Here is a 23,875-nt window from a genome sequence, read left to right on the forward strand (position 1 = left end):
TACAGATTTAGGATGATCAGCCATGATCGTATTGAATACCGGTGCTGGCTCGAAGGGCCGAATGGCCTACTCCTGCACCTTTTTTTTTTCTATGACTGCACATGCCGACAGCAGACATCTGTATCTCCCTGATGCTGGCAGGGTGGTCTCTCCACTCCTTTGTAGAACAAGCAGTGGCAGCCAACAGGCAGGGAGCTGCTCAGTTCAGTTAAGTTTGGCTTATTGTCACGTGTACCGAGGTACAGTGGAAAGCTGTTGTACCTGTGACAGCACATTCCCACCGAATCCTCGCCATGTGGCAAAGCGCGGTGGCTGTGGCCCAGCTGGTAGAGCTGCTGCCTCACAGCCACGGACGCCCCGGTTCATAAACACATAGAAAATAGGTGCAGGAGTAGGGCATTCGGCCCTCCATGTCAGCACCGCTGTGCAATATGATCACGGCTGATCAGCCAAAATCAGTAACCCGTTCCTGCTTTCTCCTCATATTCCTTGATTCCGTTAGCCCTAAGAGCTAAATCTAACTCTCTCTTAAAAACATTCAGTGAATTGGCCTCCACTGCCTTCTGTGGCAGAGAATTCCACAGATTCACAACTCTGGGTGAAAATGTTTTTCCTCATCTTAGTCGTAAATGGCCTACCCCTTATTCTCAAATCGTGATTCCTGGTTCTGGTTTGATCCTGACCTCGTCTGCTCTCTATGTGGAGTTTGCATGTTTGCCATGTGACCGTGTTTGTTTCCTCCGGGTGCACTGGTTTCCTCCCTCACTCCAAAGACGTACAGGTTTGTAGGTTAATCGGCTTCGGTAAATTGTCCCTAGTGTGTAGGCTGGTGTTAGTGTACGGGGTAATCGCTGGTTGGCGTGGACTCAGTGGGCTGCAGGACCTGTTTTCACGCTGTATCTCTGAAGTCGAAAGTCTAAAGTCAAGGCTCATGGAGAACCCCAACACCAACTTTGCACAGATAGATACAAATGCTGGAGCATCTCAACGGGTCAGGCAGCATCCCAGGAGAATATGAATAGGTGAAGTTTCTGGTCGAGATCCTCCTTCAGACTGAGAGCCGAGTCTACTCCGCCTTTCAGTCATGACTGATCTATCTCTCCATCATTCTCCTGCCTTCGCCCCATAACCTCTGACATCCGTGCTAATCAAGAATCTATATATCGCTTGTAAAAATATCCACTGACTTGGCCTCCACTGAGGGTCTATTTGAGAGTCACTAAGTCATTCGCAGTCTGAAGAAGGGTCACGACCTGAAACGTCAATTCCTTTTCTCCAGAGACGCTGCCTTACCTGCTGAACGACTCCAACATTTACACATCAGTGGGTTGAAAATGGAGGGGAACTTCATTTATGAAGGCAGTCGCCATGATGCAGCTTGGATGGACCATGTCTCAACTCTGCTGTACAAGTAGCAAACAAAATGCCTCTCAGCACAATTATTACTGCATGGATCAGGGCACCTCAGTTCAAAAACTTTACATATTTCAGCAATTGAACAGCGAACAGATTAATTACAGTTATGGAGATAGTGCCTGGGGAACTGGCAAAGGCTTTACAGAGCCTGAATTCTGTATCATTCTCAGAATTACTGCCAACATTATGCATTACTTTAGACTTTAAAGATATAGAGTGGACACAGGCTCTTCACCCCATTGAGTCCACACCGACCACTGATCACCCTGTACACTAGCACGATCATAAGATCATAAGTGATAGGAGAAGAATTAGGCCATTCGGCCCATCAAGTCTACTCCGCCATTCAATCATGGCTGATCTATCTCTCCCTCCTAACCACATTCTCCTGCCTTCTCCCCATAACCTCTGACACCCCTACAAATCAAGAATCTATCTATCTCTGCCTTAAATATATGCACTGACTTAGATTCCACGTCCTTCAGTGGCAAATAATTCCACAGATTCACCACCCTACACTATCCTTACAGAAGCTAATGAGCCTGCCAACCAGTACATCTTTGGAATGTGGGAGGAAACCATGGGCAATTAGAAGGGCTAGAAGGACCATAGCTTTGTTGAGTCAATTAAAAAAAATCCTAAATCTTTTTATACCTATATTAAAAGCAAGACGATAACCAGGGAGAAAGTAGGACCACTCACCAATGAAGGAGGGAATTTGTGCTTGGAGTCAAGGGATAATAATAATAATAATACATTTTATTTATGGGCGCCTTTCAAAAGTCTCAAGGACACCTTACATAATTTAACAAGAGTAAAAAACACATAATCGGAGTAAAATAAATAATAAAGACATCACCAATACACAAATTAAAGACAAAATTCGATCCAAAGACAAAAAAAAAATCAAAAACACAATGTGAAGAGAGAGCAGCGGCAGCTAAACCGCACCAGCGTCCACTCTCCCTTCCGACAGCCATCTTGGACACAAACTAAAATAATCACTTACACACAAAAATCATCCCCCCACAATGTTTACCATTGTGGGGGAAGGCACAATGTCCAGTAGGCGTTAGAACTAAACCAGTACCATGCATCTGTTTTCACCAAGGAGAAGGACTTTATTCCCTGGAGTGCAGGAGGATGAGGGGTGATCTTATAAAGATGTACTAAAATCATGAGAGGAATAGATCGGGTAGATGCCCAGTCTCTTGCCTAGAATGCCTGGAAAAGGCAGTATTAGCTTGAATCCTACTTTTTTACAAAGAAAATTTTACTGACCTGCCCCAAAACCTCCTTTGAATAACTGCCTGTTGTCTGAATATGCTCCTGTGTGGATTCTTGTGACATTTTATGACATTAAAGGCACTGTATCTTTAGTCAGAGGGTTGTGAATCTGTGGAATTCTTTGCCACAGGAGGCTGTGGAGGCCAAGTCAGTGGATATTTTTAAGGGAGAGATTGATAGATTCTTGATTAGTACGATTGTCAGGGGTTATGGGGAGAAGGCAGGAGAATGGGGTTGTGAGGGAGAGATAGATCAGCCATGAATGAATGGCGGAGTAGACTTGATGGGCCAAATGGCCTAATTTTACTCTTATTCCTTATGATCTTATGACCTTATGTATTAATGCGAAGTTTGATAGTGCGCCTTTCAATTATATTGTCTGGTGTTTGTGTGTGTGTAGATACGGAAATAATTAATGCGTGTGCGTAAGATTAAATTACATGGTTGTACATGTGAATTAAACAGAAGTGGCAGTTCGTTGTTCTGTCGACTGTGAGGAGAAAGCATATGGTCCGTATCTCCTGGGGCCTTCTGATGTTTACTCATTGCAGTAATCAACACCTGTACAAGCGCTGCCAATACATCACAAAAGAGATGCAAAATGCTGGAGTAACTCAGCGGGTCAGGCAGCATCTCTGGAGAACATGCATCGGTGACGTTTCGGGTCAAGACCCTTTTTCAGATGGAGTAATGCCCCTGTCCCACTTAGGAAACCTGAACGGAAACCTCTGAAGACTTTGCGCCCCACCCAAGGTTTCCGGAGCTTCCCGGAGGTTTTTGTCAGTCTCCCTACCTGCTTCCACTACCTGCAACCTCCGGCAACCACCTGCAACCTCCGTGAACCGCACGGAAACCTTGGGTGGGGCGCAAAGTCTCCAGAGGTTTCCGTTCAGGTTTCCTAAGTGGGACAGGGGCATTAGAGTCCCGACCTGAAATGTTGCCTATCCATGTTCTCCAGAAATGCTGCCTGCTGAGTTACTCCACCACTTTCTATCTTAATTGGTAAACCCTCATCTACAATTCCTTGCTTAGTTTTGTTTTGGTGCAATTAGATACTGTGCGGAAACAGGCCCTTCGGCCCACCAAGTCCCTGCCTACCAGCGAGCCCCACACACTAACACTATCCTACACGCACTAGGGACAACTTTACAATTTTAGCAAGCCCATTCACCTACAAACCTGCACGTCTTTGGAGTGTGGGGGGAAACCGGAACCCTTGGAGAAAAATCACGTAGGTCACGGGGAGAACAAATAAAAAGCCATACAAACAGCTACCTTAGTCAGGATCAAACCCGGGTCTCTGGCGCTGTGAAGCAGCAACTCTACCGCGGCGCCACCGTGTCTCAGTACGTCATAACTGGTAACGAGCAAAGTTAAGACGAAAATAATGATATGTGTTGGGCCTGGAGAAAAATAAGACACTTCTGAAGAAGTTATTTGGAAGAACTGTTCATGCATCAGTGACTAACAGCCTGAATGCTGAATTTGAGAACTCCACAACTGGGATGGAGAAAATCGCTAGGCCATTGGAGTTGTGCTGACCATTGCTGCACCATGAGCCAGTAACCCCATGCTCAAGCAATGGCAGTAAGAAAAAGCAATCGTAGTCAGTGACCGGAAAGGCAGAGATATGTTGAAAACCAGAAAAATTAAACACAGGAGAACTGAACAGTGCAAAGTGTTATGAGGCCGATAAATCCCCAGGGCCAGATAGGCTGCATCCCAGAGTACTTAAGGAAGTAGCTCCAGAAATAGTGGATGCATTAGTAATAATCTTTCAAAACTCTTTAGATTCTGGAGTAGTTCCAGAGGATTGGCGGGTAGCAAACGTAACCCCACTTTTTAAGAAGGGAGGGAGAGAGAAAACGGGGAATTACAGACCAGTTAGCCTAACATCGGTAGTGGGGAAACTGCTAGAGTCAGTTATTAAAGATGGGATAGCAGCACATTTAGAAAGTGGTGAAATCATTGGACAAAGTCAGCATGGATTTACGAAAGGTAAATCATGTCTGACGAATCTTATAGAATTTTTCGAGGATGTAACTAGTAGCGTGGATAGGGGAGAACCAGTGGATGTGGTGTATCTGGACTTCCAGAAGGCTTTCGACAAGGTCCCACATAAGAGATTAGTATACAAACTTAAAGCACATGGCATTGGGGGTTCAGTATTGATGTGGATAGAAAACTGGCTGGCAAACAGGAAGCAAAGAGTAGGAGTAAACGGGTCCTTTTCACAATGGCAGGCAGTGACTAGTGGGGTACCGCAAGGCACAGTACTGAGACCCCAGCTATTTACAATATATATTAATGATCTGGATGAGGGAATTGAAGGCAATATCTCCAAGTTTGCGGATGACACTAAGCTGGGGGGCAGTGTTAGGTGTGAGGAGGATGCTCGGAGACTGCAAGGTGACTTGGATAGGCTGGGTGAGTGGGCAAATGTTTGGCAGATGCAGTTTAATGTGGATAAATGTGAGGTTATCCATTTTGGTGGCAAAAACGGGAAAGCAGATTATTATCTAAACGGTGGCCGATTGGGAAAGGGGGAGATGCAGCGAGACCTGGGTGTCATGGTACACCAGTCATTGAAGGTAGGCATGCAGGTGCAGCAGGCAGTAAAGAAAGCGAATGGCATGTTGGCTTTCATAGCAAGAGGATTTGAGTATAGGAGCAGGGAGGTTCTACTGCAGTTGTATAGGGTCTTGGTGAGACCACACCTGGAGTATTGCGTGCAGTTTTGGTCTCCAAATCTGAGGAAGGACATTATTGCCATAGAGGGAGTGCAGAGAAGGTTCACCAGACTGATTCCTGGGATGTCAGGACTGTCTTATGAAGAAAGACTGGATAGACTTGGTTTATACTCTCTAGAGTTTAGGAGATTGAGAGGGGATCTTATAGAAACTTACAAAATTCTTAAGGGGTTGGACAGGCTAGATGCAGGAAGATTGTTCCCGATGTTGGGGAAGTCCAGGACAAGGGGTCACAGCTTAAGGATAAGGGGGAAATCCTTTAAAACCGAGATGAGGAGAACTTTTTTCACACAGAGAGTGGTGAATTTCTGGAACTCTCTGCCACAGAGGGTAGTTGAGGCCAGTTCATTGGCTATATTTAAGAGGGAGTTAGATGTGGCCCTTGTGGCCGGGGGGATCAGGGGGTATGGAGAGAAGGCAGGTACGGGATACTGAGTTGGATGATCAGCCAGGATCATATTGAATGGCGGTGCAGGCTCGAAGGGCCGAATGGCCTACTCCTGCCCATAATTTCTATGTTTCTATGTCTATGAGTTCACCAGCACCAAAAGTGGAAAGAGAGTTAAAAAAAAAATTGCAGGTTAACCGCAGATGAGATATATACCAGTAGATCGAATGTGCGGGCGGACTGGACTTTGCACTTTAGAAATGACGCCAAAATTTGGTGGTCCTTACTATAAATTGCAGAACAATCCTATAATTTGTACCATGTGGTTTGGGGGAAAATATCCCGACCTGCGCTGTTTTAGGTGTTAGTACTGGAGAGATGAGAAGTGCATCACGACCACAGGAACTGACGATCAATGCTTATCGTGTTTTGATCTTGAGGGAATTCAAGTGGAAGTGCTTCGTTTAGTTTAGTCTAGGGATACAGCGCAGGAGCAGGCCCTTCGGCCCATCGAGTCCGCACCGACCAGCGATCCCTGCACATTAACACTATCCCACTCTGGAGACAATTTTTACATATTTCCAGGCCAATAACCAACAAGCCTGTGCGTCTTTGGTGTGTGGGAAGAAACCACAGTTCTCGGAGAAAACCCACATGGGTCACGGGGAGAACGTACAAACTCTGTACAGACAAGCACCCGTAGCCAGGATCGAACCCGGGACTCTGGCGCTGTTCGCGCTGTAAGGCAGTAACTCTACCGCCACGCCACCGGTATGAACGATAGTGGTCGAACAACCGTCGCATGTGTGAATATTCAGAATATTCAAAGAATTTCACCGTGCAGTTGCGCATGTGACAAATGAAGCAGCGTTGAGCCATTGAGACTTCCTTGGATTGCAAATAGTTTCTTGGACGTAGAGAACAAAATTGTAAAGGGCCTGTCCCACTACAGTGATTTTGTTCGGCGACTGTCATAGTCGTAGTAGGTCACCGATAAAACGGTGACTGGACCCCCCCCTACGACAATGTCTACTATTAGCTACAACAACCTGCCACCCAGTGGACGTCAAGCTACGGCAAGCTACCGACAACCGGCGACCCATTAGGACGTCCACCTACGACCACACCTACGTCCACCCGCGACAAGCTACGACAAGCTATGACCCTGTCGGCGACAACTGTAGACGACTCTAGGTAGTCGCCAATGGAATTCACTGGAGTCAGCACCAGTGACAACTTACGTCATCAGATGCTGTCATGGCGACAGCCTACGACAGCATCTATGTCAGGAGAAGTCAAGCTACGCTCATTGGCGTCAAGCCCACTGTTGCCGAAAATGTTTGAACATTTCAAATCCAGCAGCGACCAGAAAAATGCTACGACTCGTTGGGCGACTGAGGAGACTACTCACGACCATACAGGCGACACCTCGGCGACCATGTGGTGAAAGCCTAATCGGCAGTAGTTGCCTAAATAAAATTGCCTAAATGTCCAGGCACAATGTTTAATGCGGAGAGTAGAAGAACACTGTTCAGTTGATGGGAGTTACTTCTAAGATATTTTACATGCTTATTAATATTAAATCCCACAGACAGCCAAAGATGTTTCATCGACTGAAACTGTTCAAACATTGAAGAGTTATTTTAATTTGCAGCATTAATAATGGTAGAAAATTACAAGCGTGGCTTGTGGAATGAAAGAACTGGGGAAATATTCTGTGCATGTATTGTTGCACGAAAGGGTTTATCCAGGCATTATCACTGTCGAATTCTAAAGCCATGTATTGACTCAAGCAGCAAAAAATAATTAACCACACAGAATCTTATATTTGACGCGGTTCATAAACTTTCAATCTCAATGCAAATGGGAAGAAAATACGCCAATATTTGGTCAGAAAAAATTGTAGCCTGTGTGATTCTCATTCTGGATGTGTTTACTTTAGACTTGAAACTTTAGATTATCCGTATATATAAGGTGGAAAGAGGCCCTTCAGCCCATCGATTTCACGCCGACCATTGATCCCCGTACACCAGTATTAGTCTACACAATGGGGGACAATTCACATTTTTGCCGAAGCCAATTGACCTACAAACCTGTACATCTTTGGAGTTTTGCAGGAAGCTGGAGCATCCGGAGAAAACCCACACAGGTCACGGGGAGAACGTAGAAAACTCCGGGCAAACAGCACCCTTGTTGGGATCGAACCCGGGTCTCTGGTGCTGCAAGCGCTGTAAGGTAGCAACTCTACCGCTGCGCCACCGGGCTACACCCGATGGGGTGTACTCCCTGTCTTATCACAAGCGATTTCAGACATCCTTGTTAGTTACCTCGTTCTCTTTCCCACGCGGCATTGAAACTAATGGTTCATTGGAATGCTGCCACACAATATCTTAACGAATTAGTTGAGAATGTTATTAGTTAACAAATTAGTTGATACTGCAAAGCTTCCTTTTAGCAGACCCCTTTATAACGGATTGTCGTTTGTAGCGGACAGACTTGCCGACGCCACCTCTGGCCCGCACAGCGTCCCCCGCCAATACGTTCCCTGGTTTGCCAACGCCATCCCTCGCTCACAAGGTACACAGGGAGCCCTGTTTCGTCCTGCGCACTTTGCGGTTTGCTCAAGATTCCAGCATTTGCAGACTCTTAACCTGTTACTTTATTATAATACATTCAACTCCTCATTATAACGAACCATAGGGAGGTGGAATGGTGTCCCTAAATGCGGGTTGTCCGCTATAGCCCAGGAAGGTATTACCATTGTATGTAGTTGAAACAAAGAACTGCAGATGATGGTCAACACACAAGGTGCTGGAGTAACTCGTCATAAAACTCTTAGCTCTTCAGTTAAGGGCAGCACAGTGGCGCAGCAGTAGAGTTGCTGCCTAACAGCGCTTGCAGCGTTGGAGACCCGGGTTCAATCCCGACTGCGGGTGCTGTCTGCACGGAGTTTGTACGTTCTTCCCGTGACCCGTGTGGGTTTCTCCAAGATCTTCGGTTTCATCCCACACTCCATGGACGTGCAGTTTGGTAGGTTCATTGGCTTGGATTTGTATACTTGGTGTAAGTGTAAATTGTCCCTAGTGTGTGTAAGCTTGCGTTAATGTGTGGGGATCGCTGGTCGGCGCGGACTCGGTGGGCTGAAGAGACTGTATGATACGCTGTATCTCTAAACTCTAAACTAAACTAAACTAAACTAAGCTCAGTGGACAATGATATGTGAGGGTGAGGGTTGGGACCCTTTTTCAGACCGATTCATGCTGCCGAGTTTCTCCTGCACTTTGTGTCGTCTCACCTTTAAAGTAGGTGCCGATGCTGCTGGTTTGTACCAGCGAGCCCTTCTTCCCAGGTTGACACGGTCTGGTTGAAGTGGCTGTTGTTACGGCTCAGGATGTAGACTCTGGGGACAGTGCCTGCTGGACGTGCTCTGTCACCCGCGTGGGAGTGGAGAGCACGAGAAAGAAAGAGGAGGTGGGGGTGAGGTTATTAAGATATAAAGATTCTGGTCTCTGTGATATAACCCAGTCCCTCACACTGCCCAGACCTCCCACTATTGACTCCATCTATACCTCATGCTGCCTTGGAAAAACAACCATCATAATCAAAGGCTAATCATTCCATCTTCTCCCTACTCCCTTTCGGCAGTAGGTACAGAATCACAAATGTGCAACACCACCAGACTCAGGAACAACTTCGTCCCCTCTGATGTCAGGCTTCTGAACAGTCCTTCCATAAGAGAGGGTACTGTCTACTGTCTGATGGGCTGTACCCCATTAAGTGGTCAAGAAGTCTATCGATACAATGGCCTTCAGCAGTCAGGGTATTACGTTTAGAAGACTCCAAGAAGGGCGAGAAGGTCAAGCCAGCAAAGTTTGATCAAGGATGGTCTGAGAGCCACCAATGGTCACCAATAGATTCAGGGACAGTTTCTTGCCAGCAGTGTCTTGCCCACATAGATTACAAAACCTACACCAAACCCAAACCAATTAGGAGCAGACGAGGGCATTCGATCCAATTTGAGATCCCAGCTACCAAGACAGATGTGTACAGCAATTCATTCTTCCCCGCACAATTAAAGCATGGAATAGTCTTCACCCTACCATAGTTACCCAACCACATGCAACTAAATTTAAGGTAGCTCTTTCTTCCCAAGAACCTTTTCTGGCTTAAGTCCTCCCTCGACCACCTCCAGTTTAAATTCCATTTGGAGTATTTTGGAGGACCAGGAAACCAAGAACCAAGAACCAATGAACAAGATAGTGGTTCAGCACTGCTCTTTGGTTGAGGTAGGATGATTCAGTTGCCTGATATCAGCTGGCAAGAAACTGTCCCTGAATCGGGAGGCATGTGGTTGTAAGCTGTCATTGTGTCTCAGTACAGGTGACAATAAAGTACCATTGAGCCATTGAACCATTGTCAGCACCCGAGGTCAGGATCAAACCTGGATCTCTGACGCTGTGCTGTTTTATGTTCCATCTTTTCAAATACGAGCATACGACTTTGATTACAATTTTACAAACATTCAGGCGCTGTTAAGGTGTTGACTAAAATTTGGCTCATTACTTGTCACTGAATCTAATTTGGCCATTTCACATATTATTTTGGAAACATAGCTGTACACACAGCAGAGACTTATCGGCTCCCTAAACAGTAACTCATTTGCGTTTTCCAATCTGTATGTGAGCTAAGGGTCCTTTGTTTAAATCACATTGTCACTTATGCATTCTGCCACCTCACGCCAGCGGGAATATGTAATATGTGTGGGCAATTTCAATTAAAGTCTAAATCCTTGCATATAAAGACCTAAGAGACACAAGAGACTGCCGAAGCTGGAATCTTAAACGGAAAACAACCTGCTAGAGGAACTTGGCGAGGCAGGCAGCGTCCGTGGAGGGAAATGGACAGATGACAATGCGGGATGGGACTCTTCTTTATCAGTCTGACGTAGGCTCCAAAGGCAAAATGTCGTCCATCTATTTCCCTTCACAGATGCTGCCTGACCCTCTGAGTTTCCCTGTTGCTTGTCACGTCCACACAGATACAGTGAATAGCTGATTCTGCACGCCACCCAGTCAAATTATCCCAATTATTATTACCAATTAAGGTAATTATCAAATTACCCAGTAATTCTGCATGCTACTCAGACGACACGGTGGCGCAGCGGTAGAGTTGCTGCCTTATGGCACTTGCAGCGCCAGACACCCGGGTTTGATCCCGATTACGGGTGCTGTCTGTATGGAATTTGTACGATCTCCCCGTGACTTGCGTGGGTTTTCTCCGAGACCTTCGTTTTCCTCCCACTCTCCAAAGACACACAGGTTTGTAGGTCAATTGGCTTGGTATATGTGTAAATTGGAAAATCATTTGTCTCTTGTTTTCAGGTATGTTTGTTGATTGGATTTCAGTTATCTTACCTATAATGAAAGCGACATTACAAATGCTTTCTGGATAAATTTCATCAGTTCATAAGTTATAGGAGTAGGATTAGAACATTCGGCCCACCAATTCTACGCCACCACTCAATCATGGTTGATCTATCTTTCCCTCTCAACCCCATTCTCCTGCCTACTCACCATAACCCCTGACACCTGTACTAATCACAAATTTGTCCATCTCCGCCTCAAAAATATCCATCGATTTGGCCTCCACAGCCGTCTGCGGCAATGAATTCCAGAGATTCACCACCCTCTGACGAGAGAAATTCCTCCTTATCTCCTTCCTAAAGGTACGTCCTTTGGCCTCTGGTCCTAGACTCTCCCACTAGTGGAAACATCCTCCCTGCATTCACTCTGTCCAGGCCTTTCACTATTCGATAAAGAAGTTCCAAACTCAAATTAACCAACTGAAAAATCTTATTACTTTAAACTGAGATGTTGAACGCATCTGCTCCAATGAATCCCACCATTGTCCTGACTGACCAAAGCGAGCACTGACTCAAGTTATCTTATTGCCTCAAATTTACTTGTGGATGTTTGTTGATGAGTTTCCAGGCTAATTTCAAATTGCTTAATGACACCAAATTTTCAATCAGGAACCTAACAGAACATAGCGAAGTTAAGATACATTAAGGTAAGAGGGGAAATTATAAAGGAGAAATGAGGGGCAAGTCTTTTTACACAAAGGGTGGTGAGTGCCTTGAACGGGCTGCAGGGCGTGGTGTTTGAAGCAGATATATTAGTGCTGTGTACAAGACTTTACGATAGTCATAAGGATAAGCAGGGAATGGAGGGATAAGGGATATGTGCAGGTAAATAAGTGTTGGGCCTGGCATTTTGGAAGCCACATACATGCACTTTGATCACACACACACACACCCCATACACAAAGCAATGGAAGAAAGAACTTGTCCATATCCAAAAAGCCACAATATGCTGGAGTTGCTCAGCAGGTCAGACAGTATACAAGATACAAGATACATTTAATTGTCATTTGGACCCCTTGAGGTCCAAACAAAATGCCGTTTCTGCAGCCATACATTACAAACGGTGCGGAGACTGCAGGACCCGGAGCTGGGGCGGCGACCTGGAGCTGGGGCGGCGACCTGGAGCTGGGGCAGCGGCCCAGAGCGGAGACTGCAGGACCCGGAGCTGGGGCGGCGACCTGGAGCTGGGGCAGCGACCTGGAGCTGGGGCATCGGCCTGGAGCTGGGGCAGCGGCCCGGTGCGGAGACTGCGGGACCTGGAGCTGGGGCATCGGCCTGGAGCTCGGGCAGCGGCCCGGTGCGGAGACTGCAGGACCCGGAGCTGGGGCGGCGACCTGGAGCTGGGGCAGCGGCCCGGTGCGGAGACTGCGGGACCTGGAGCAGGGGCGGCGACCTGGAGCTGGGGCGGCAGCCCGGAGCTGATGCTGTGGCGGGCCGTCTCGGAGCGGGGATGGCGTTCCGGCTATCGGCAGCGGCGACATCACCACGGAGGTCCGCTGGACTGGAGAGCGGCATCTCCAGCCTGGATCGACCGCCTCACCGCAGATGGAGAACAAAGAGGGAAGAGATGGAAACTAAGACTTTGCCTCCATCACAGTGAGGATGTGCTTGGTGAACTCACTGTGGTGGATGTTTAATTGGTGTTTATTGTATGTTTTGTTATTATTGATTCTGTGTATGACTGCAGGCAACATAGTTTCGTTCAGACCGTAAGGTCTGAATGACAATAAAGGATCTATCTATCAAACACATAGACCCAAGACACAACATAATTTACATAAACATCCATCACATCGCTGTGATGGAAGGCCTAATAAACTTTGGAGACCATGGATAGGTAACGTTTTGGATTGTGACCCTTCTTCAGACAGCCCCGAAATATCACATATCCATATTCTCCGGAGATGCTGCCTGACCTGCTGAGTTGCTCCAGTACTTTGTGTACATTTGTGTATTAAGCAGCATCTGCAGTTCTTTGTTTCTACATCTTGTCTGTACCCTTGACCTCATCCCCCCTTCCATCACAACTCCTCCATTCTCTTATCCACCCCCTCCTTCATTTTCCTTCCCCTAACTATCTCCCCGCTCTCTCCGCTACCTTTCCACCTTCTCCCCCACTCATCTGAATGTGTATGTCAACAAAAGTCTTCTTAATGTTAACTAAACTGCAAGGACCGCTGAGGTTCTAGTGGTAGGAAGGCTGAACACTTGCCCCAATTCAACCTCATCAATTTTGGTAGGATCCAATCCTTTAGCCAGTTATGAAAGTTGACTAAACTTAGTTCGGAGTGAGAAGTTGCCCCTGGTGGATGAGAAAGTGGGATAACATAGAATTCATGAGCAGTCCTGAACTACTAGCTGCCTCATTGGTAACCCTCGGACTATCTTTGATCGGACTTTACTGGCTTTATCTTGCACTAAACGTTATTCCCTTATCGTGTACACTGCAAATGAATTGTCTTTCCGCCTAACTGGTTAGCACGCAATGAAAGCTTTTCACTGCACCTTGGTACACGTGACAATAAACTAAACTGAAACTGAACTGAATGTGACCAGGCGATCGATGATCCGCGTGGATGTGGTGGGCTGGGTAGCCTGTTTCCATGCTGTATCTTTCAATCCATCAAGCGATCAAAGAAGGTCTCGACCTGAAACATCACCCATCCACTTTTTCCAGGGATGCTGTCTGACCTGCTGAGTTACTCCAGCAATATGAGTCTATCTTCAGTTGTGAATGAGGTGCTTTCAGTCACCTTGGAAGAGTAATCTGTTAATTTTCAACCTTCTTGCCCCTTCACTTGATATACCTCTATCCCAGTGCACTTTTATTATCCCATCGAGTCAGTTCTACTATTTTCATTGAATAATCTGCCCTACATTTGTCCTACTTTATGGCTGTTAGTAGCACAGTGGCGCAGCGCCAGAGACCCAGGTTAGATCCTGACTATGGGTGCTTGTCCGTACAGAGTTTGTATGTCCTCCCCGTGACCTGCGTGGGTTTTCTTCGAGACCCTCGGTCTCTTCCCACACACCAAAGACGTCCAGGTTTGCAGGTTAAATGAAAGTAGACAAAAATGCTGGAGAAACTCAGCGGATGCAGCAGCATCTATGAAGCGAAGGAAATAGGCAGGTTTGCAGGTTAAATGGTTTGTTTTTAATGTAAAATTGTCCCTGGTGTGTGTAGGGTAGCGTTGATGTGCAGGGATCGCTGGTCGGGGCGGACGCAGTGGGCCGAAGAGCCTAGTTCCGCGCTGTATCTCTCTAAACTTAACTAAGTTAAACTGTAAAAATTATTGCGATTGACTGTGACTCCAAGAAAAGTTATTTTTTTCCCTATCTGGATAATTAGTAAAGTAAGACTGGTATACTGCATGCAGTTTTCGGAATTATCTCTCGAAACGTTATGGTGGACTAGGGAACATTCAAGTGTGAGTTACAAAGATGATTCTGGCATTTATCACCGAATGAATAAGAGAGGGAATAAGAGAAGCTCTTGGAATTGATAGTCCTTTCATTATTTGTAACAAGACAAAGAGGACATGTGATGCAGCTTTTGTAAGTGTTGTAAGGACTGAATACCGTTCACATAAGTAGATAATTCACATTGCATCGTGCATGCAAAGCCAGCCAATCAAGATTCAAAATAGCATCAAAGTCACAAAGGCCAACATTTATGTGCAGGAAGAACTGCAGATGCTGGTTTAAACCCAAGATAGACACAAAAAGCTGGAATAACTCACTGGGACAGGCAGCATCTCTGGGGGGAAAGAATGGGTGATGTTTCAGGTCGAGGCCCTTCTTCAGTCTCGACACAAAATGTCAGCCATTCCTTCACTCCGGAGATAGTGCCTGTCCCACTGATTTACTCCAGCTTTTTGTTTCTAATGATGCCTGTCCCACTTAGGCGACGTTTTAGGTGACTGCAGTAGACTTTGCGGTCATATACCTTCATGGTCGTGAGGAGTTCACACATTTTAGGAACTAGTCGCCGCCTCATAATGGTCGCCGAGAGTTTTTCAACGTGTTGAAAAATTAGCGGCAACTAGAATGAAGTCGCCATGGAGATTAGCGAGAGGCAATGGAAGTTGCAGGAGGTCGATGATTCTCGGAGGTTCTTGTAGGTTGCAGCCGGTGCTGACCAGTGAATTTCATTGGCACATGGGGGAAAAAAAAGGTTAGCTGTAGTTTTCAGAGCCAAGGAACCGACCGGTAATGTTAAATGTCCGCCAAACTTCACAGCCATGTATCTCTGGCTTCTTAAAAGTTGTCCCTACTCCTTCTCCCCCCTTCTCCCCTCCCCATCTCCCCCTCTTTTAAAGGACTTACCGTACACTGTGCTTTAGCCGTCTTAATTACAGCTCCAACCTTCCTGTTCATTGTGGTGTGTGTCTGTACATTTTGGCTTTGCACCAGCTCCTCCGCTTGCCCTGGCCCCTGAACTTTATGATGTGTTTGTGTGTGTGTGTGTGTTCCATTCTGACAGTCGCCATTCCAGTTCCCGGTTTTTCAGGCGAGACTGCCGGCAACATGACAGTCGCCGGCAGTCCGCTGAAAATTCGCCTAAGTGGGACAGGCCCATTCGGCTAACATTTATTTCCTCGCAGATGACACACTCTCAGCGACAGCAAATTGTATGTTGATCAACTTTTTGATTAAAAAACGCTGGATAAATAGAGGAACAAAATCGAAGCTTGGAAGTCACAGAGGATGAAATATATTTAGAATATGATCAGAGATGCTGCCTGACCTTCTGAGTTGCTCCTGCGCTTTGTGTGTCCTTTTGTGTGTTAACCCAGCACCTGCGGTTCCGTGCTTCTACACCTAACTCTTGAGTTCTCCTTGAAGAACTTCTCAGCTCTCTTTTCCACTAGTGCATCAGAGCCTCTTGATTTGTCACCCTGATTTCAGTAAGTGCCCTACATTAGTCTACTTCTATTCCATATCCATGTCCAGTGACTCACTCATAACGATACTCACAATATCTGATGGAGATGGATTTGTTAATCTCAGAGGCCTGGGGCTGAAACGTAGATGAAAGATGTTGCTGGCTGCTTGATATAGGTCCCTGTCTTTAGAATGATATATTTCTATATCTCCAAAGGGCAACATTTGTACATAAAGCAGTGATTCTGGATAAGGCCCACTTTTTTTCATTATCAATCTTGTTGATAGGGAGAGAGCCCATCTCGGTGAGATCAATGGAAACATCTTTAGGTTGCATTCACTCTGAAATCTCCCAAGGGGAGGGGAGGGGGGGGAGGGGGGGTATCTAATATTTGTGCTTCTTATCGAAAACATTGTTTGATGTACAATGTTAGAAACATAGAAACATAGAAATTAGGTGCAGGAGTAGGCCATTCGGCCCTTCGAGCCTGCACCGCCATTCAATATGATCATGGCTGATCATCCAACTCAGTATCCCGTACCTGCCTTCTCTCCATACCCTCTGATCCCCTTAGCCACAAGGGCCACATCTAACTCCCTCTTCAATATAGCCAATGAACTGGCCTCAACTACCCTCTGTGGCAGAGAGTTCCAGAGATTCACCACTCTCTGTGTGATGTTGTCTTCCTTCCATACTTCCTTTCCATGGCTCTGCTCATAAGTTAATGAGTTAATTAGTCGCTGAATTAGGCCATTCGGCCCATCCAGTCTACTCCGACATTCAATCATGGCTGATCTATCTCTCCCTCCAAGCCCCATGCTCCTGCCTTCTCCCCATAACCCCTGACACCCACACTAATCACGAATCTATCTATCTATCTCTGCCTTAAAAATATCCATTGACTTGGCCCCCGCAGCAATGAATTCCACAGATTCACAACCCTCTGACTAATTTGATTAGTACCGGTGTCTGGTCAAAGTCCTGAGCCCCATCTAACACACTCACGTTGATATCCGCGTCTGTAGAAAATCCATAAAATACCAGACTGGCATGTGCTGACGGTCCACTGTCTCTGTTATGTAACACACTACACATCTATACAGTGAACAATGAAGTGCATAACCATACCCCTGGTCTCCAGGTCCATTTATCGTTGATCAATGCCACGCATAAGGTGTTCCCTGTTCCACAGGTCCGTTTACGATTGATCAATGGATCGCATAGCGTTTTGCACTCCACAGGCCTACTTGCTTTCAATCAATGCAGTGTGTAAGATGCTCTCTGCTCCACAAGCCAACTTACCATAGATCAATGCACAGTAATACGATGCTCCTTTTCTCCATGCATCTACTTATTCCTGATCAATGCAATGTGCAGGATGCTGCTTTACCAGTGTTTACCAGTGTGTGATCTACTCAAGAACTCTAAACCAGTGTGCAATTAGCAACGTTACAGAACTGAACCATACAAGGCTGTTTTATACAGGGACTGTATACAGTCGGCTTGACATGATGTTCCGATGCACCTTCTTGTCAGCAGGGATGTGTCTCATCTTCAGGATGGCAACATGGAGTGCCAAACAAGGCAAATTCTCCATTTATATGCAAACACAAGGAACTGCAGTGGATGTGAAAGTGGGATAACATAGAACTAGTGTGAACAGTTGATGGATGGTTGGCGTGGACTTGGTGGGCCTGTTTATATGCCGTATCTTTAAATCAAGGTTAAGACATATCACTTAAGTGAGATGGTGGACACATTGGCATCCAAATAGTTTCGGACTATGTCCAATGCATGCATCGACTCACTTGGTTGAAGTTTTTTGGTAACCCACAGAGTTGGCCAAGTACATGAGTTCATAGGTTATAGGGGCAGAATTAGGCCATTCGGCCGAGCAGGTCTACTCCGCAGGTCTACTCTGCAATCATAGCTGATCTACCTTTCCCTTTCAACCCCATTCTCCTGCCTTTTCCCCATAACCCCTGATACCCATACCAATAAAGAATCTATTCTTCTCTGCCTTAAAAATATCCATTGATTTTTTATAGACACAAAATGCTGGAGTAACTCAGCGGGACGGGCAGCCTCTCAAGATAAAAGGAATGGGTGATGTTTTGGGTCGAGAACCTTCTTCAGACAGCATTGACTTGCATTGGCAGCCTGCATTGACTTGGCCTCTGCAGCCTTCTGTGGCAATGGGCAAGTTGAAAAGTGCGTGGTCGGGGGTCTCATGTCACATCCATTCTTGGGGCGAATGTCTCCAATCTCCACTCTAGTCATTCTGAACTGAGTCTGAAGGAGGGTCTCGACCCAAGACATCATCCATCCGTATCCTCCAGAGACCATGCCGACCCGCTGAGTTTCTCCAACACTTTGTGTTTTTTATTCTCTCGCACTAGCAACATCCAATTAGTTTGAAGGCTGGTTCCTTAGTATACACACTCTGCCGCTCCTCACTTATCCTTTCCAGCAGCTGCCCTGGAGTACAGTGCGGAACTTGGAATGGTATGTAACTTCTGATGAAAACTCTCCATAGCTGACCCATAGAAACATAGAAAACAGGTGCAGGAGTAAGCTATTCGGCTCTTCGAGCCAGCACTGCCATTCAATATGATCATGGCTGATCATCCAAAATCTGTACCCCGTTCCTGCTTTCTCCCAATATCCCTTGATTCCGTTAGCCCTAAGAGCTAAATCTAACTCTCTCTTGAAAACATCCAGTGAAATGGCCCCCACCACCTTCTGTGGCAGAGAATTCCACAGATTTACAACTCTCTGGATGATAACCGCAGATTCACAACTCTCTGGGTGAAACAAATTGTTCTTGCTCACCCATGAAGCGTGATTTATTTCTTTATTCATATATTTGTGAAACTAGAAGTAAAATGTTGGGGGCAGGCAATTGTAAAATGTCACAGACAAATGTGCTGATTTTAATTTTGGGTTCCCGACAACTTTGCACATTTTCCCTCCCCCTCACCATCCCCACTGCAGTCCCCACTACACACAGCTCATTTCCTAAAATGCTTCCAAGTTAATAACTGGTGTCAATGATTCCTTTCCTACAATACCTGGAGACAGGTTTATAAATAAAACAACCACCACACTCCCTCTTCTCCCCTCTCCCATCAGACAAAAGGTATAGAGGTGTGAAAACGCGCACCTCCAGATTCAGGGACAGCTTCTTCTGTTGCAAGAAATGCAACACCTGTCCCTTCACCTCCCCCCTCGACTCCATTCAAGGTCCCAAGCAGTCGTTCCAGGTGCGACAAAGGTTCACCTGTATCTCCTCCAACCTCATCTACTGCATCCGCTGCTCTAGATGTCAGCTGATTTACATTGGGGAGATGTAACGGCGGTTGGGCGATCGTTTCGCCGAACACCTCCGCTCAGTCCGCAATAACCTACCTGAACTCCCGGTGGCTCAGCACTTCAACTCCCCCTCCCATTCCCAATCCGACCTCTCTGTCCTGGGTCTCCTCCATTGCCAGAGTGAGCAACACCGGAAATTGGAGGAACAGCACCTCATATTCCGCCTGGGCAGCTTGCGTCCTGATGGCATAAATGTTGAATTCTCCCAATTTTGCTAGCCCTTGCTGTCTCCTCCCCTTCCTTAACCCTCGAGCTGTCTCCTCCCATCCCCCCTCCCTCGGGCTCCTCCTCCTCCCCTTTTTCCTTCCTTCTCCCCCCACCCCCCACCCCCCATCAGTCTGAAGAAGGGTTTCGGCCCGAAACGTCGCCTATTTTCTTCGCTCCATAGATGCTGCTGCCCCCGCCGAGTTTCTCCAGCATTTTTTTGTACCTTCGATCTTCCAGCATCTGCAGTTCCTTCTTGAACACAGCTTCTTCTCAGCAATGGCATGTGACCAGATTATCCAAAGGAGCCGAGTGACAGATTTTGGTTGTGAGTGTTGGGAGACTTCTCGTCCTGCTTCAGATAGTACTTTGAGATCCATGGTATTTATCTGAACAGGCAGGTGGAGCTTTGATCAAAATGACGGTAGCTCTGGGACTACACCTAATGTTACAACAGCTTTAAAGAGTCACTTTGGATTTGGAGCTCAAAATCTAGGTCATTAATTCATTGGACAGGGTGTTTGCAAATGTGCGATAACATAGAAATAATGCAAATAAGGTGATCAGTGGCCAGCATGGACTCAATGGGCCGAATGGCCTGTTTCCATGCTCTATCTCAAAACTTTAATAAGGCATTTTACACGGAAATTAGTTTCACTTACAAAAAAAGATACCTGTTTGTGACTGTGATTTTGATACAAAGGTGAGAAAAAATAATTTTTACATCAAAGTCCTTATTCTTTTAATAATAAAATACTTGGGGTGAGGAGAAATGAGTAATTTGATCTCAGAGTTAAGTCCAGCTAAGTGTAAAATAGTTTTACGATAAGTGCAAATGGCTTTATTTAAATAAATAATCCTCAGCCCACCCACCACTGCCGTTCCGCCCACTGTTCACTGATATGAAAGTAGTTGAGGTTTGTCATCAGTTTATATTTGTAGGCATAAGGAACTGCAGACAGACACAAAATGCTGGTGTAACTCACCGGGACAGGCAGCATCTCTGGATAGAAGGAATGGGTGACATTTCGGGTCGACACCCTTCTTCAGACTGCAGATGCTGGTTTACACAAAACGACACAAAGAGCTGGAGTAACTCAACGGGTCAGACAGCATCTCTGGAGAACATGGATACAGTAGGTGATGTTTTAGGTCTGGACCCTTCTTCGGACTGATTCTGAATGTGGTCTCCTAAAGATACAAAGAGGTTGCAAGCTCATGTGGGGGTGGCTGTGGGGAGGGGTGATGGTGAGGAGGGGGGATAGTGAGGAGGGGCAACAGTGAGGAGGTGGAGGAAGGTTCAAGTGGCCGGTCCTTAGGAGTCCTGACACTGAGAATTCATCCGACCCCAGACCTGGGCAAAATTAGATGCAAGTAGCGTCAAAACTTAGTTTTAGTTTAGTTTAGATGTATAGCGCTGAAACAGGTCCTTCGGCCCACCGGGTCCGTGCCGATCAGCGAGCTCCCGGATAAAACCCACGTAGGTCACGGGGAGGACGTGCAAACTCCGTACAGACATCACCTGCGGTCAGGATTGATCCTGGGTCCCTGGCGCTGCAAGGCAGCAATTCTACCGCTGCGCCACCTTGCCGCCCGTATATGTCAAAGGAGATGGAGCATTCAGATACAATTGCCACTTCTAAGAGACATTTAGACATTTAGGCAATCAGATAAGGACCCAATGCTAGCAAATGGGACTAGTGGAGGGCTTGGCATGAATATGATGGGCTGAAGGGCCTGTTCCTGTGTTGTACACTGTATCTTGGAGCTAGCAGCAGTGTGATTTACCTTTCACATATACTATATCACCTACTCCTGTCCAGCCATAACCTAACTCCCATTAACGTTTCATTACACAAAACTAGCCTAACCAATTAAATTTTCAATGTATGAATGACCTTTGGTTGAACCAATGAATAATTACTTGCAAATGATGACCAAGTAATTAATCAAATGAATGATTACTTCCTCTTTACAGCAACAAGTGTGTGAAGGAATAATTGTTCTTGACTGTCCCGTGAGATTTCACATAATATCACTTAATGTTTTAATGAGTATTCTTAATGAATACTTTCATTACCATCCGTTTGATTTAATTTTGGTACAGCCAATTGCTATTTATTGCAAATTATTCAACAATATGGCACATGGTTTCAGCTGTTAAGATGGGGTCCTCTGTCCAAAACCAAATGAAATGGCGTGGCTGCATTTTTTTGAATCTTCTGTTTTAGTTAAGTGATGAGATATTTCAGATATATCTCATCGGTGAGACCAAGCGGAGGTTGGGCGATCGTTTCGCCGAACACCTCCGCTCGGTCCGCAATAACCAAGCTGACCTCCCGGTGACTCAGCACTTCAACTCCCCCTCCCACTCCGTCTCCGACCTCTCTGTCCTGGGTCTCCTCCATGGCCACAGCGAGCAGCACCGGAAATTGGAGGAACAGCACCTCATATTCCGTTTGGGGAGTCTGCACCCCGGGGGCATGAACATCGAATTCTCCCAATTTTGTTAGTCCTTGCTGTCTCCTCCCCTTCGTCAGCTCCCCTGCTGTCTCCTCCCATCCCCCAGCATTCGGGCTCCTCCTCCTTTTCCCTTTCTTGTCCCCACCCACCCCCGCCCCCGATCAGTCTGAAGAAGGGTTTCGGCCCGAAACGTTGCCTATTTCCTTCGCTCCATAGATGCTGCTGCACCCGCTGAGTTTCTCCAGCCTTTTTGTGTAACCTTCGATTCTCCAGCATCTGCAGTTCCCTCTTAAACACGAGATATTTCAACTAATGGGAGATATCTCATAATATTTATTTTCAGCTGAGATTAATTTACTTTTATTGATCACGGGGGTGGCGTGTTGGCATAGCGGGTAGAGTTGCCACCTTACAGCACCAGAGACACGGGTCCGATCCTGATTACATGTGCTTGTCTGTACGCAGTTCGTACGTTCACCCCGTGACCTGCGTGGCTTTTCTCGGAGACCTTCAGTTTCCTCCAGCACTCCAAAGAAATTCTTGTTTGTTGGTCAATTGGCTTGGTGTAAGTGCAAAATTGTCACTAATGTGTGCAGAATAGTGTTAATGTGCGAAGATCGCTGGTCGGTGCGGAGTCAGTGGACCAAAGGGGTTGTTTCCGTGCTGGATCTCTAAACAAAATTAAACAAAGTCAGGATTTATTCCTCCACCGAATAAATTATAATAACAACAATGGAGTTTAAGAGGCTTTTAGATAGGCACATGGAAGTGCAGGGAATACATGGATATGGATCACCTATGGACAGATGAGATCAGTTTAACGACATCATATTCAGCACAAACATAGTGGGCCGAAGAGCCCGTTCCTGTGCTGTACTGTTCTCTGTTTGATGGTATTCCTTCTGAGTCACAGTGTTCTATAGCAAGGCAATAGACTGTTAATTTGGGCGGCACGGTGGCACAGCGGTAGAGCTGCTGCCTTACAGTGGCAGAGACCCGAGTTCGATCCTGACTACGGGTGCTGTCAGCGTGGAGTTTGTACGTTCTCCCCGTGATCTACGTGGGTTTTCTCCGGGATGTCCGGTTTCCTCCCACACTCCAAAGATATGCAGGTTTGTAGGTTAATTGTACAGGGTCTTGGTGAGACCACACCTGGAGTATTGCGTACAGTTTTGGTCTCCTAATCTGAGGAAAGACATTCTTGCCATCGAGGGAGTACAGAGAAGGTTCACCAGACTGATTCCTGGGATGTCAGGACTTTCATATGAAGAAAGACTGGATAGACTCGGTTTGTACTCGCTAGAATTTAGAAGATTGAGGGGGGATCTTATAGAAACTTACAAAATTCTTAAGGGGTTGGACAGGCTAGATGTAGGAAGATTGTTCTCAATGTTGGGGAAGTCCAGAACAAGGGGTCACAGTTTAAGGATAAGGGGGAAATCTTTTAGGACCGAGATGAGGAAAACATTTTTCACACAGAGAGTGGTGAATCTCTGGAATTCTCTGCCACAGAAGGTAGTTGAGGCCAGTTCATTGGCTATATTTAAGAGGGAGTTAGATGTGGCCCTTGTGGCTAAAGGGATCAGGGGGTATAGAGAGAAGGCAGGTACAGGATACTGAGTTGGATGATCAGCCATGATCATATTGAATGGCGGTGCAGGCTCGAAGGGCCGAATGGCCTACTCCTG

The sequence above is a fragment of the Leucoraja erinacea genome, chromosome 15, assembly GCF_028641065.1.
Source record: "Leucoraja erinacea ecotype New England chromosome 15, Leri_hhj_1, whole genome shotgun sequence".
NCBI lineage: Eukaryota > Metazoa > Chordata > Chondrichthyes > Rajiformes > Rajidae > Leucoraja > Leucoraja erinaceus.